We start from the raw sequence: 14435 nt of genomic DNA on the forward strand, positions 1-14435 counted from the left end.
AATTATTTTTTTAATCCAATTTGATTTTATTTTTTTAAAGATTTTGTGATTTTTTCTGTTTATTTGATCAAAACAAAATTTTCAGTTAAGCTCAAACACATTTTTAAACTTAGACGATCAAGCTATTTTTCTTTAAGTATTTTCAATACATAACGATTCTTTATGGTACTAATATATTATTTTTATTTTTTAAATATGTTAAGATTATGAATAAGATAGTACATTATAACTTATCTCGAAATATGTTAATTTATATTTTTTTAAAATTAATCAATAGTTAAAATTTAATACCGTCTACTCTTAATTTCAACATTTTTCTTCAAAAAATGATCAAATTTGTAAATTAAGTGTAATTAACAATTATTTGCTAACAATGTTGCCATTCCTATTTATAGTTTTTTATAAAATAATGTAGATAACTTATAAATTTATATTCATAATCATTCCATGTTTATATTATCATTCGTATTTGCAACAATTCTATGTTTAAAACCTTTTTAAATGCAGTTTATGTTTTAAGCTAATTACTCTTAAGTTTACTTTCTTTTACCATATAATGCCTCAATTATTAGTTTGTTTGTCAACAACGTTTAGTTATATTGGTATTTTAGTAAGTAATAAAATATTGAAGTTTATCTTTTTAGGTTTTTATTTTGTACATTTTTATATTTGTGAGTTTTTCTTTGAACTTTTTTGGAAATCGCTTTAATTCACGTAAAAATGTTAGTTGAATGTTTTCAACAAGTTTGATATATTTACACTTTAGTACCACACACTACTTTTGTTAAAAAACTTTCAAGTAAACTCAACAAAATAAAAATTAGTATTTTATTTGTAAAAACTAGAATTCACAGCCTATGATTTTGTATCTAAGTTTTATGCTGTAAAATAAAAAACTTTGTTTCAATCATAGTATTTACATTAAAATTTCTAAACAATGATTTTTTTATTATAATAATGCACGGCTATAAATCACTGATATTTTACTTAACATAAACAAATATGTAGAAGTACTTTTCAACCGCTCTCATCAGTATTCGTGGCTGAAATTGCTGTTACAACATTCACTGGTTGTAGCTGAAACAAAAATTAGTAACACAACTGATCAGCCAAATAGAGCATAAGTTTATTCAATTTAAGTTCAACAAAGTTAATAGCATGGTCGAATAGACAAATTTATTTCGTGTGCACAGCGTTAGTATTAGGCTAAAGCTGAAATTTTCTCTTACAGTTTTTAGATGAAAATCGTTATAAGCTCATGATATTATTTTGTAGATTACCATTGTTATATTTTGCAAAGCATTTCTAATTACTTATCAAATCTTGACCAATCGTTTAAGGGCATAGGGGGGGTAAACACCCTTTTTTGGTTTTTGATCTTATGTTATATAGCTATTACTAGGCTAGAAGATGCTTTTTACAGATTTAAAAAATTCATAATAATTTTTGAGATTTAGCCGGTCAAAGTCAGAGACAACAATAGAATCCTTATGGAAGGCGCAAACTGAAACGGCAAATAACTAAAATCACTAAAAATAATCTATCTCCTCGTACGTTTTTTGAGATAACTATCTCAAATTTTTAGGAAATGTTCCTTGCAATATTTAGAAAATCCTGTCGGAAGGAAATTTTAAAAAGATAAAAAATGAAAATTTTATATAAAAAATAAACAAAAAAAACAGTTTTTTTTTAGTTTTTTTGTTATAAAATTTTTATTTTTAAAAAAATTCTTTCCGACAGAATTTTTTAAATATATTAAGGAACAATTTCTGAAAACTTGAGGTAGTTATCTCAAAAAATGTAGGAGAAAATAGATTTTTAGTGAAATAGTCTATTTTTGCCATTTTAGTTTGCGCCTCCCATAAGGAACCTATTGTTGCCTCCGACTTTGATCGACTTTGATTTTTTTAAATCTGTAAAAAGCATTTTGTAGCTTAGTAAAGACTATATAAAATAAGATCAAAAACCAAAAAAGGGTGTTTACCTCCTTTACGCCCTTAATTGCTATTTGTTTTCTGTAGTTTATAAACTTCCTTTTTAAGATGCCCTAATCTTGTTTGTTGAACTCTTTGGTAGATGTAGTTCAATTCTTTTGATTAGATCAGCGATTCTTAACCTGGGGTAAACTTACCTCTGGGGTAAATTATCTTTATTACAAATTATGTAAGTTAATTTTTATTAATTGTCATTTTAAAGTATAAAACAGTACTTAACTCTAAGTTTTTTAATTAAATAAAATCTTTAAAATTTATGATTTTCTTATTTAATAAAAAATAGGTTTTCTCAAAATTAAACACTATTTGTGTATTGGGGGTAAATAATTACTTTCCAAAAAGGGGTACTTTTGGTAAAAATTTTCCAAAAAAGTGTGAAACATGACAAAAAGTATATGAACCGCTGGATTAGATTGTTCCCTGTCCTACCCACGTTTGTTTGTTTACAAGAAACGTTCACATTTACAGATTACATGGTTTGGTGTTCAGAATACGTAGCTTACTGTTAATCTGGAACAATATGTTTGTTTTATGCAGGAATTTTGAGTTAACAGGTTTGTACAGGTTCGCTAGCAACTTCTTCAATCGATTTTGGGCAACTGGAGTTTGGTTGTATGGTAACTTTAGAATTTTAGATGTACCGGACATTTTTTAGCTCTAAATATCAACTAATCAAATTTTGGTTTTGTTTTGGAAATGTTGGTCTTAATGATGTCTAGTGGAGAGTTGAAAGCAATTTTTCACATTTGCTAATTCTGTTGTTTAATGTCTGTCGGAACAGATTTTCACTGCCCTATACGCAAGGCAACTAATAAGATATACATTTTTTTTATTGGCTATGTAGGACATAACAACCAACAAGTGTACTTTTGCTTTAGAACAAGGTTTCCCAAAATGGGCCAAGTGGCCGCTTTTGGAGGCCATATCAGAAACTTAAGGTGCCATTATCAGCAAAAGGAGGGTCATAATTCGAGACTTACAATAAGTATTCTGGTGTAGATAAAAAGCAAATAAAGTCTAAGGTGAATAGATTTTCGAATAACAATGTTGGAGTGGGTCATAGTTTTTTTAAATGCTTTAAAGGGGCCTTTTGAAAAAAAGTTTGGGAGACTCTGCTCTAAACGTTTCTCGATCTCCTAGTAAAACTATAACGTTTAAAAACATGTTAAATACCTATTGCTTTTTCCACAGTGAGCTCCAAAGTTTGTGTGCACACCATTCATTTTTGACAAAAACGTCATATTGTTGTCATCTGGAGAGAAAACAAGCAATTAATCAACATGTCTTTTGTAAAATATGAGATAATTTTCTTTAATCGGTTGTTGATCATAACCCACGAAATAGTTGATCCGAGTGGCAACCCATTTGATATTTTATCAATCAAGTTATACATCTGGTTGTTAAACCTTAATTGAAATTCAAAATAGGCTAATTTTAAAAGTTCTTTGAAATCCTGCATCTATTCTTGTGTATGACCAATAAAATGTTAACGATATTTAGTTGTGTGTTATCATAATGATTTCAACACTTTAGTTTTAAAAAAAATTGTTTTTAATTTATGTTTTGATTTTAAGAAAACATATAAAGAGATCTCAACTACCAGAGGAAAAATAATGAATTTAACTTTCAAGACTTTATTTCGCAAACTAAGTTTCGTTCAAAGACCTCGTCAGTGTTTAAACAAAAAAATCATATTCAATAGAATATTCTATTTGAATAAGATTATTTACAGTTTTTATATCATTGTATAATCATTCAAAAATACTTTTTTAAAATCTTTTGATCGGCTGGTTTTTTATAAAAAGTTTCATTTTTCAAACTGTGCAACTTTTGTTGTTATAGAAATTTTGTATTGTATGTATTTTTAAAAAATTACAAAACTACGTCATTGTGACGTAGTTCTATAAAAAATATGATTTAAACTTTACTTAATATCAAAAATCAATTACATTGGTATTTATTTTTAGTAAAATATCTAAAGAAAACTATATTTAAACGTTTTTTTTTTAAATTTTATAGGGAGTGCACAAGAAACCATTCAAAACACGCCCCTAGTTTTGACCCCAATATTGTGAACATATAAGTTTTGCTTTTAAAGCAGATTGGCCAGAGCAATTAAATAATGTAGCTTCTTTAACCATCGCAATCCTAAGCAAAAACATTTTTTGCATTTTGTTATACAAAGCTAGATGCATGCTAGGCAAATTACCTGAAACTTTATCTTCTACAAACTGAAAAAAATTCAGGTTAATATTATGTGCAGTACTGAGTAATTTTAGAACCACTTCTCTGAAGCAGGGGTCGGCAAACCACAGCCCCACCCCAATTGCCAAAAAATTTGCGGCATGTGAGAGACATTTTGGTTAAGAACTTTAAAAAAGAAGAAAAACATTTAGGATATTAATATTTTTATATTAGGATTTTATCTTGCATATATCAGTCTTTTTATAAATTCTGTCCGCAAAAGATTTTTTCTAGAACGTGCGACCCGAGACTTGGAAACATTACGGAGCCATACTAAAAAGAATATATATATATATAACTATAACCAGAGTCTTTTATATTTTCTAAAAAAAAAAATTTAGAAAAAAAATTAGTTTGATTTCATAAAAGATCTTAATAGGGTCTTATATTTCATTACAACTATTGTAACTACTTCTTTTTTCTCTTCTACATTGTAATTTGAAGACAATGTAAATTAGCAATAAACTTAAGCCAATCTTACAGACTAAAAATACAATATGATTTTACACGTTGAAATATATTTTTCAATATCTAAGTGGGGCAATAAAAAGTATACTTAGCTAAATATTAGAATATCATTTTTTTTATATAAGAAACGTTTTATTTATCTCTTTAAATTCAGATAAAAATAAGCTAATTTAGTTGGTTGAAATTTTTAGCTAAAATAATTTGAAATATATTTACAATAATTTAAAACAACTGCAACTAAAATACATAGTTTATTGTTCAGGCATTGACAAAAACTATAAATACTATCTGCTTCAATTGAAAGCATGTCTACAGGTAGGACATGTTCTGTGGTCTTTAAACCAACCATCTGTACAAGTTTTGCACAAATAATGGTCAACATGACAATCCAAACGAACCATTTTCGTTCCAACTTCCAAATCACTCATGCAAATAATGCAACGTTCACCGACCATAGACTGGTCTGCATCAAAATGTTTGAATCTACCAATTCGTTCGGGTGTTAGACCCCTCGAATATAGAATGTGACGACGTCTAAAAACTTGGCGACGAACTCGTAAAGGTAGTACTATTTGTATACGATTGATTACACTTTGTCTGAGGTCGTTTACAAGTTGTCTACGGTTGTTTGCACTTTGAATGAAGTCGTCTGTAGCTTGTCTGAGGTCGGCTGCAAATTGTCTGAGACCGGTACCAAATCGTGTGAGGTCGTTTGAAAGTTGTGTAAAGTCGATGTCATCTTGTCTGGGGCTGATAGCATTTTGTCTACGGTTGCTTGCATTTTGTGTAGAGTCGTTTGCATTTTGTCTACGGTTGCTTGCATTTTGTCTACGGTTGTTGGAATTTTGTCTACTTTTGCTTGCATCTGTTCTATGGTTGTTTGTATTTTGGCTACCGTCATTTACATTTTGTGTAGAGTGGTTTGCATTTTGTCTATGGTTGCTTGCGTCTGTTCTATTGTTGTTTGTATCTTGGTTACGGTCATTTACACTTTGAGCGGAGTCGTTTGCATTTTGTCTACGGTTTCTTGCACTTGAACGGAGATTGTAACCTAATGTTGACGGTCCATGCGGATTTCGCTCTATTCTCGGCGGAGTCCTAAATTGAATTCGTGCTTGTCGATTTTGTGGTATGCCCGATTTGGTTCTTGACCCTTGTAGAGGATTGTTTTGTTCCATTATATGAAACTAAATTAAGCTGAAAAAACTAAGCTGAAATTAATGATTAAATGGTCATAAAAAGATGCTTTTGTTAAGCTACTGTTTTAAAGACTTTATTTTTAAGTTAGTACAACTTTGTAGCAGATTTCTTAGCAGAGCCTAAAAATTGTGATTTTTTAGTATATCCGAGCTAATGTTTTAAGAAAATTTTTAATAATAAAAAAATATATGAACTTCAAAATGATTTAACTTATGGTTTTACAAACTGGACTAGACAAGCTCTCAGACCTTAAATTCTTACTTAACTAGTAATGTTTTCCTACAAGTAACTATAAATTAAATTAAAATATACTTAATCATCTAGTCATAGTTACCGACTATTTGCTACCATACTTTATACTTTTTTACATGATTAAATTTATGCTATCCTTGAAATTTAATATCTTTAGCTAAATAACCTATGGAAGTTTTTTAATGTAAATTTTGTTATAACTGATAAAATTTGGTCATTTTATAGTTAAAAAATTAACTAGAAAATCTATAAGCTAACCAAAATTTATTAAAATGTGATATAAACAAATAGTAAGATCAAAAAAACTAGAAATATTTACGGTTTTAAATATAAACTATTAGTTAATAAAAATACCTAAACTTTAGCAATGCTATTTGAGGCATTTCGTGCTCAAGTGCTAAGAGTTTAGGTAAAACTTGTATGGGTCATATATTTTAAAAGCAATTATAAACTGAAAAAAAATATAACAACATCATAAAAACTAACAATACAAATCTGTGAAATTAATTTTTTTTATTATTATTTTCATAAAAGGTTGTATATCTGAAATACAAAAATCAGAATTTTTCTGAAAAGTTTATTCAGGCCTATGATATAAAAAAAAAATTGAAAAAAAAGTTTACAACACCTAATTATATTTAATAAGTATGTTAAAAAAATAATTGTAAAGAAAAATTTTGGAGAAGAGGCTGTATAAATAAAAAAATAGAAAGAAACATGAAACTTTTAAATGGGCCCCACTCAAAAAGTCAAACCCCAATTCAATGGATCTTTTTTAAATTAAAGACAAAGGACTGTTCTCTAGAATTAAAAAAAGTTTTTAATTAGCTATTAAGATAAGGAAAAAAATTGGGTCTTAAGTTTGGACTTTTTATAAAGTTCCTAAAAAACGCTTAAGCTAAGTTCACGCTAGTTTTTAGCAAATATAACAAGAGTTCATATACAAATTTGCAAAAAAAAAAACTTTTAAATAGGCATATAAATATTTTCTTAGGTTCTGAAAAGCAATAACTTGATGTCTGTTTTCTTTTTTTTTTTGAAAATATTTAAAGTATTAATTTAATAATAAAGTTTAAATTTGTTTTTCAAATAACCCAGTTTTACAGTTATTTTTCTGAAACTTCCTGCGAATTTGTTTAACAAAAACTGTTTTGGTAGTTGCTATATTAAAATGTTAAAGTTACAAACTAGTTAAATTTAAACTTTAACTTCTAAAATACTAGAAGTAGAAAAATAATAAAACAAAATTTGACACATAGAAAGTAAATTATATCTAACTATATTTAAGACTTTACAGCAAAAAACTTTTCTAATAATAATAATAACATTAGAGAAAAATAACTTAACCTAGAAAACTATATATGATCTTAATGGTTCATAAATGCGCTTTTGTAAAACTGTTGTTTTAAGTATTTTTTTATATGTGAGTACATTGATTGTTAAACATGTTTTCATAGGTTTACAAAAATGTTATGTTATATAATATCTAAGCTTGTATTTGTAACAAGATTTTTTTACAAAAAAAAAGAATATTTAAACATTTATTTTAAAATGATCTTGAACATCTACTTACAAACTAGAGTCATTTAAGCTCTCTGACTTTAAACTCATAGATTAGTTGTTAAGATTGCCTTCAAGTAACTGCAAATTAATATTAATACTTTCAAAGTCATAATTTACAATTATTTTCTAGCATACTTTTTATGTATATTAAGAAGCTTTCTGCATCGTTACTTTAATTTATGCTTTCCTCATTCTTCAATATCTTTAGCTAACTAACGTACACTAGTGCTTTAGTGTAAGTTATATTATTAATGTTAAAATTTGGACTTATTGAAGTAAAAAATTAACTTGAGAGAATAACAAATAGCCAGGGTTTACTAAAATAATTATAAATGAATGGTACGGTCAAAAATAAAAACAGTTACAGTTTTTAATAAAAACCATTAATTTCCTAAAAATCCTAATTTTAGGGTAAATGTTATAAATATTCGAGTTTAAGTTTTTTATATTTATAAAAACCTATTTTGATATTAAAGTAAAATCTAACTTGAACTTTGTAAAAAATCAGCAAATAAGCCTAAATCAATTGCAGTTTTAGAAAACAATTAAAGATATAAAGAATTTTCTAGAACAAAACAATTTAAATTAAATCCCACACATATATTCAACAACTTTAAATTATTATTTTTTAAATCTTTTTATAAGTCAGGGTTGCCAAATGTTCATGGCAAAGTTATTCCAGGTTTTTAAAATTTCTTCCAGGTTTTAAAAAGTACTTATTTTAGGGTCTAATTGTAGTTTATAATTAAGTTTAAGGTAAAAAACTGTGTTAAATAGTATAAAAATATATCTTAGAGGAGCTTCTTTAGATAAAATATTTTTTTTATGATGAATTTTTTTTTTGTCTACATGACAGATTTTTCGTGTAAAATGTAATTTTTACAATTTAATATGTAATATCTGTTATAACTACCAGACTTTCCATATTTTAAAGTGACTTTTTTCAATTTCTCAAGTTCGAGGTTTTTCCAGGTTTTTTGGCAACCCTGCTATGTACTTTTTCTAATCTTTAAATTAAATTATCTAAATAAAATATTTATGTTTGATAGTTGTATATTTCAATGTTTGATACATTTCTGATTTTTTTAAACTCATTATGTCTCTTTTCTGTTACAAGTATTTTAAAAACTAGATATGTGTATATACAAGCTATAATTATTTTTTAGTGAAGTAATTTTAGATAGTTAATAATTATTTTTACAAAAATGTATTGCAAAAACTATATAAAACTAAGTGAAATAAAATTTGTTTTTTTTGCAGTTTTTTATAGTATAGAATAACTTTAATTCAAAGTAAAATTGAATTACTTGAAGATTAATTCTTTTTTTAATCTTAACAAAATTGTTATTGAAATGAAAAGTAAGATATTAAAATTCAAATTTGGTTACAAGATCTAAAAGAGTGTTAAACGCAGGGTTTCTGTACATGTTACTGAGAAAAATTTCCTGACTTTTTACTAAAATTTTTCTGAGTTTTCTGACCAAACTCTTATTTTAATTGTTCTAAAATACGTACTCAAACACTTGAAACTATATAAAGCTTTAAATCTTATTTTTATACTCCTAAAACAACAGTTGTTTACATATTATAGTAGAAAGATCTTCCAGTTTTATAAAATCAATTTTTATAATTTTCACCAAATGAAGGTATTAAAAATTTTGCAATTTTAGTAGTTTTAGGATTAAATTTAGGATTTTTAATAAGTGTTTTATCATTTGAAGGCTTTAAAAAAAAGAACTTTTTAATTTTGACCAAAGAAATTTTTTCTAACTTCGTCAAATAATACTTGAACCCTGTAAATGCCAAACGACATGATAAATGACTATAAAATAAGATAAAAAGTTACTTAAACATAATAAACTAAATACAATATTAGATATATATATATACATAGTGACTGCGCACACAGCATTAATTAAAAACTTTAATTTTAAAATACTTGCAATATAATATAAACAAAGTTTGCTTTATTTTTAAAATAATTTTAGTAAAACAAAAAGACCAGTTTAGTTTTATGTAATCCGGGCTGAATATTCTACACATGTGTCGCTGATTGGCTGATCTATTTTCATAGAGATAAAGCTATCCAACCGTAAATTTTGATGCTATTTATCATATTTTGGAGCCACAAGTTGTTACAAGTTAGCAAAAGACTTAGTTTAAAATTCAAAAGTATGTTCTCAAATATTAAACCTTACTACTTTCAGAAATTTGTATACAATTTAACTGTAATACATCTGTAGGATGAGAGAAAATTATTAAATAATAATTTAACTTAGGATTATTAATTTTTACTGCTAATATAAGGTTATGAGTGGTGGGGTTCATTATTTTGGTTTAAAAATTCACAGTAATTAACTAGGATGAAGTTGCACCAATGTCAAGCTGAAATTATATTGAATTTAATGTCTTTCTAACCATTATTTAAGCTAAAAATCAATGTTTTATGCTAACTATGTTTAGCTTGAAGTATACTTTGTTTTAAACAAGATTTAAATACATAGTGAGAATAAAATTTATTAATGACAAACTAAAGTATTCGATTGATTATGTTTTACAATATCATAATCAATATAAAAAATTGAAAAGATTTAATTGCTTTATATTGTTTAATAAATGCAATTATATATTTAAGTTTTATTAATTTATGATATATAACTTAATTTATGTACTTATAAATATAAATTTTTAGCCAAAAATTATAGTTAAGAATACATCAAATACAATATAATTTCAGTTAGTCAGGTGCAACATTAAACTAGATAGTTATAAAATTCACATTGGCTTTTATGTAATAAAATATATAGGATTGCCACACACTAATGAGCTCAGAGAAATTTCAGATAATAGAAAATCTCAGGGAAACTCACAAAAATTTTAACTTTTTTAAACTCTGGGAAACTCAAAGCAGTTTTAAGATTTTTAAGAAAACCTCAGGAATTTTTTTTAAATAGTTTATTAAAAATATTTAAGGATTTGAAAAAAAACTCTGGGAAGGTTAAGGTTACTCACAGAAGATTTTATGACTTAAAGAGTGGCAAACAAGTATATATTAGGATTTAATTTATATTATTTCTTGAAGTATTAGCTTATAATATTTACAGTTATAGTTATTTTTAATTAAGTTCAGCTTAAATGTATAAAATAAAGTTCACAGGGTAACTTAGGCCTCTGATTGTTTTTAAAACTTTGTTTTGGATCTAAAACATTGTTTGAACAACAGATATCTAATTTGCCACAAGAACTTTTTTTAAGGGTATAGGAGGTTAAAAGCCAATCACTTCAATGTTTTTGTTTATTTATATAACTATGATTCTTCCATTAAATAAGCATAAGGAAATTACAGTTGAGGCCAGGGGGTTACATACATGTAAGATACTCACTAAATTTTTAAAACATATATGTTTTATATTTAAAGGGTATCTTTAAGAAGTACGCATCAGTGTAAGGTACGCACAAATTTTTCAAAATATCTATCTATTACACTCAAAGAGTATCTTTGAGAAGTATGCATCCGTGTAAGGTAAGAATAAACTTAGGGGCATAGGGGGGTTAAAACACTTTTTTAGAAATAAATATTAATTAAAGGTTAGTTATTCATTAAGAAAAAGTGTAACCCCCCTGTAAAAATAAATTTAGGGGCATAGGGGGGTTTAAACACTTTTTTCGTAATGTGATCTTGTTATGTATAGTTTTTAATAAGCTACAAGTTGCTTTTTACATACTTTAAAAATTCAAAACAACTTTTGAGGTATAGCCGGTCAAATTCGGAGGCAACAATAGGTTCCATATGGGAGGCACAACTAAAACAGCAAATAAATAGAATTCACTAAAGATATATCTCCTAGCATTTTTGAAATTACTGTCACAAATTTTCAGGAAATGTTCCTTGCAACATTTGAAAATACTGGTGCAAGGAATTATTAAAATTATTAAAAATATATATATAAAATAAAACAATTTTTTTTTGTTTTTTTTGTTATAATATTTTTGGTTTTTTTCGCAAAAGACTTTTCTAAACATTGCAAGGAACATTTCTTATAAATTTGAGGTAGTTATCTCAAAAAACCTAGGAGAAGATATATTCTTAGTGAATTCTAATTATTTGCTGTTTTAGTTGTGCCTCCCATAAAGAACCTATTGTTGCCTCCGACTTTGACCGGCTATATCTCAAAGATTGTTTTGAATTTATTTTTTAAATCTGTAGTTAGATCACATTCTAAAAAAAGTGTTTTAACCCCACTATGCCCTTAAACTTACCCTTATCTTACACGGATGTGTACTTCTTAAAGATACTCTTTGAATGTAATAGATAAATAATAATTGGCTTTTTATTTATGTTTTATAATTATATGTGGTTACTTACATAATTATATAAATAAATAAAAATATGGAAGTGGTGGGCTTTGAACCCTCATACAGGTGTTTCTGAGCAAAAATACACAGCCTTGAGTCTTGACCACTCGTCCATGTTGCCTGTGCTAAAGCAGCACATTTTGCGTTTATTAATGTAAAAATTTTAACAATTTTTCAAAAGTTTTTGCATTGAAATTTATTCATAAATACGAATTCAATAAAAATATGATAACATAATTAATTATGTACCTATTTTGTTAACATAACAAAACAACTAAATTAATTTAATCATTATATTTAATCAAGTATAATACTTGCTATTTAAAAAAATACAAAACAACAAAACAAAAATTATACGTAATACACACAACAAGTTAATACATAAAACAAACAAGATAATTGACTTACTTAAACTAAATAAAAGTGATAGTTACTTTAATTTAAACTGTTATGCCTAAATATAAGCTTAATATTTTAACCTACAATTAATAAAATCCTACGCCTACCCCTTACACTCATTTTATTTCTAAACTTTATAAATCTCATAAAATTTACTCCTTTATTAAACTAACTCTTAATTATTTTTAGAGCTTTGTTTTTCAATAATTTTAAAACTTATTCAACTATACTTTTATGTTTATTTTCGCAAAAAAAAAACTATTTTAAGTTTATATTAAAAACTTGCTTGAATATTTTGTTTACTATTTTTTGTTTATATATGATAAAAATCTCGAATCAAGATGTTTTGTAAGCGTTTTGTGTTATTTTTTATTTAAAATTTTGTTTTCTCTGAGTGTTTTAAATGAAAACAGCTTAAATACAAATGAAAAACATTGTTTTAAAGAACAAAGAATTAATAAAATTCATTACTAAACGGGTTATCAACCAATGAGAATCTAAAATAAAGTTTTTGATTGTACGAACCTTGATTTAATTCCTTTGGTAAACGTGTTTTGACCACATAGTTAATATTCTGTCATTTGTGTATTAAAGGGTTATAAGTAGAATTCAAAATGTTTTTAAAGTGTATTCTTGTCTCTTAAAACGTGAAATTTTATTTATACTTAATTTTTTATAAACTTCTTACAAACCATCTTTTAATAATATTTTGATATTTACATATAAAAAATTGATCTATATATGACATTTAAACGACGTTTTAATGTTTATTTTATATACAAAATGTACTAAATACCATTGTTTTTATTAAATCTGATTAAGGTATAACGTTTTTAGGTTTTCTTATTTTTTTCTGAGTTTTAACATAAAATTTTAATCACTTATGATTATTTTACATTGTTTTACCCAAAAGTACGTTTCTTTTAATTGTTTATTTTAAAATTTACGTAAATTTGGATTTTATAGGTAATTATTATAAAAAATTATTAATACTTAGTGGTTTATAAAAACACTAATTAAATTATTAAAAACTAACTGTTTTATGTTATATTACTTAAGTTAGTTATTTTTCAAGTTAATTTAGTACATCAAAAATTAAAATATTAGAGTTGTTTTAGATTTTTTATTAACAATATGTTTGCTTTTTTAATGTTATCGCATCATTTTGTCCCTGGTTTCATAATAATTGAAAAAGTTTAAAACTTTTTTATGCTCTTTAGCGCTACAAATTTTAAACAAATCAGCTACGCATTGGTGGAATATTCAGCAGATGTAATCCAACTAAAAACTGCTTAATTGTTTATCTTTCTTATAAACATATTTCTTATAATTCTATAACTATTAAGATAAACAAACCGCAACTACTTAATCAATCTTTTGATGTTTCCCTACTGTTCATCCTAACTGTTGTTTTTTTTTTCAAAAACTAAAATTTAATAATGAATATACAATGTTCATTATAAAATAAAAATCTAAGTAAAAAGCTATTTGTTTTTGAAAAATAGTTGTTGAATTTTCACAGGAATTTTCTGAAAAACTTATTATATGAATTTAGTATGACCAGAGCATAAACCTATTTATTTAGAATAGAATGTTGAACAGTATATAATTAAAATGTTACATTATTTGTTTTTGACTGAAATTTGTCTTAATTTTAAGATACTACATATTACTTTTAATGCTATGTATAGTTCCCTGTTTTTATAACAAAACACCACATATTCCCTCGAGTTTTAAATAAAAAGTTTTTATATTTAGATATATAAAGTTTTTAATTAATAAAAATTAATAAAGTATTAAGAAATTGTTTTTTCTAGAAACTTTGCAATTTTCTTACACTTGTCATAGGTTTTTTTTCTACTTCAAATAGTAGCAACAACGCTTAACTAAAGAAATAATGTTTTCATTTCTAACTAAGCTACTAACGAAATACTTAAAAATATGAACTGTAGCTTTTTG

This window comes from Thalia democratica, chromosome 2 (assembly GCF_965202585.1).
Source record: "Thalia democratica chromosome 2, ktThaDemo2.hap1.1, whole genome shotgun sequence".
NCBI lineage: Eukaryota > Metazoa > Chordata > Thaliacea > Salpida > Salpidae > Thalia > Thalia democratica.